Below are 2661 nucleotides of genomic sequence, written 5' to 3' on the forward strand. Positions count from 1 at the left end.
TCCGGGTCCTCGCAGCCCGTGCCAGCTCAGCTGCGAGCAGAGTCCTTGTCATGGGAGCCACCCGTCCGCTGAGGCCCGTGCCTGCTCTCAGGGCTGCCCTGCGCTGGACGGGAGGTGGCGAGGCCTGTTTTGAACTAAGATGTTTGATCTGAATCTTCCTCAAGGAGCAGGCACAGCCTTTCACCACGTGTGCGCTCGCTGCCACCCGCAGCCCTGCCCCACCCTCCAGCTTCCCGACCCGTCTCTAACGTGTCCCCCTGCATCTGTCACACAGGCCAGGAGCCCCCGTCCTCCCTCCACCCCCTCCCCGCACCCTCTAGTTCTGCTGGCTGGTCGGATGTGCGGGCAGCGCACAGGCCAGGAGCAGGAGAGAATCGGACGTGAGGAACTCGGTGAGCGTGGAGATTCCCAGGACACAAGCACCGTTGGGTGTAGGTGTCGTTTTGGACAGGAGAAAGGGGGGCGGAGGGGATGTCTGAGGTTCCGGAAGTGGAAATGGGCGGAGCCTCCTGACACAGGTTTCTGTCCGAATCTCTAAGCAGGAGAGGGGGCGGGGCTAAGAAAACAAAACCAAAACCCCTCCCGAGTCTGCGGGGCTTTGATTCACAGCCTGCGGGGGCGCCTTCCTGGGACACCCGCCTCCTTTCCCAGCCTGGGGGCCCTGTGCTGAGGGCCTGGGGGGGTGCCCATGCGGGGCTGCTGTCCCGCGCCGTGCCTCGGTTTCCCCTCTCCGTGGTGCTCACACCCTGGGCCTCGCCACAGACGCTCAAGCTCATCCCCGAGGGTCTGCAGCAGCCGGGCCTCCCGGAATCCCTTCCCGCCCAGCCATGGGGCACACCCACGGAGGGCTAAGGGACAGTCTCCCCCGGGCAGGGATGCAGCTCCCCGCGGGGAGGGTCGGCCTGTGCTGGAGGCTGGCGTGGCCGTGGCCTGAGCAGCCTGCTGCTCTTGAGGGCGGTGGTGACAGGTGGCACAGCGCACCTTTTATGGCGATTGTTTCTTTTCCTACAGCGAGAGGAGGGGAGAGGGAGAGAGAAACATCCATCGGCCTGTGCGACCCCTACCGGGGATGGAGCTTGCAACCCGGCATGTGCCCTGGCCGGGGATCTAACCAGCACCTTTCAGGGGCATGGGACGCCACCAGCCACTCGCTGAGCCACGCTGGCCAGGGCGTACGTTCTTTTCCTGATGGACTCATCAGCTGCTCAAAAGAGTAACCTCTGTAACCAAGTACATAATTTTCATATTTGTACGTAACCGTCTTTAATTGGTTGTTCAACCCTCTAGGCCAGAAGGCGGCATCTGGTCACGGGGCTGTTTCTTGGAAGGAACTGGGTTGCAGGCGGGAGGCCATCCTGGCGGGGGAGGGGGTCCGGAAGGGGACACAGCTGCTGCCCTGGCCCTGCTGAGGTCGTTGCCTTTTGAAAGCATCGTTTCGCCCAGGTGACCTCACCTGCCGGGCCGACAGCCGCTGAGTCGCGGCGGCATAAACTACACCCGCCAGGAAAGGGCAGTTCTGCTCGCTGCGGGCATATCTTCTCCCTGTCAACACGGGTGGAGGAAGAGCGAGGTGTGCGTTCACGGTGCGTCTGTCACAGGCTCCCCGCGCCCTGCAGGCCTCCCTCCTGTGATGAGCAGCCTTGGTGTGTGGGCTTCCTGGTGGGGTTAAGGCTCCAGGCCCCGGCGCTCGCTCCCCCAGCCACCTGGCTGTGTCCTGGGGTCGCAGCAGCCGTGGCCTGCTCTGCTGCCCGCGCCGTTCTGACCCTGCCTCCGGGAGAGCCCTGCGCGGGCTGTTGGTGGGAGCGTGTTCTCCACGGGATCGAGAAAGCATTTCCCGGGCCGCGAACGGGAGGTGGGGGTGTGGCAGGCGTGCTCGGTGCACAGAGGAGGCTGCCCTTCTGGTTCCGTGTCCCGTCTCCGTCCGTCCTGCCGAGGGAGAAGCCCGAGCTTATCTTCAAGGCCAAAACCAAGGCCGTGTCCAGAGTTTGTCTCATGTTAAAGCTTAGTTCTGGGGCCGAGCGGTCTGCCGCGGGCCCACACGGCTGCCGACGGCATGGCTGCGTGTGTTCCGGGAGGGACAGAGCTCTTTGTTCCCCTGGGGTTCCATTATCTCAGGCTTGGGAAAGGCTGGGAGCTTTGGGGTGTGTGTGTGTGTGTGTGTGTGAGATTTTTTAAAAATCCTCACCCAAGGGTATGTGGTGGTGTGTTTAGTTGATTTTAGGGAGTAAGGGAGAGAGGAAAACATTGATGTGAGGGAGCAACATCGATGGGGTGCCTCCGTGCGCACCCTCCTGGAGATCGAACACACAGCCTTTCGGGGCACAGAGGAGCGCTCTGATCAGCTTCCCAACTCCTGTGGGCTGCGCTGAACCCGCCTTCGGCCAGACCGGCCTCTGCTCAGCCCGCCCTGCTCCCCGGCCCCGGGAGGAGGGTGTTGATCCTTGGCGGGCACTGCTGGTCCCCTGGAGCGTGCAGCTGACTTCCTGGTGCAGCACGCCGGCTCCCTCTGCGCCCCCCTCACTAATATCTACTCCAGTTCCCTGCGCTCACAGGCCTCGCGCCGTGGAGGTGGCATGGCTCCCTGTGCTCATAGGCCTCGCGCCGTGGAGGCGGCATGGCTCCCTGCGCTCACAGGCCTCGCGCCGTGGAGGCGGCATGGCT

Source organism: Myotis davidii, unplaced genomic scaffold (assembly GCF_000327345.1).
Source record: "Myotis davidii unplaced genomic scaffold, ASM32734v1 scaffold1717, whole genome shotgun sequence".
Classification (NCBI taxonomy): Eukaryota; Metazoa; Chordata; class Mammalia; order Chiroptera; family Vespertilionidae; genus Myotis; species Myotis davidii.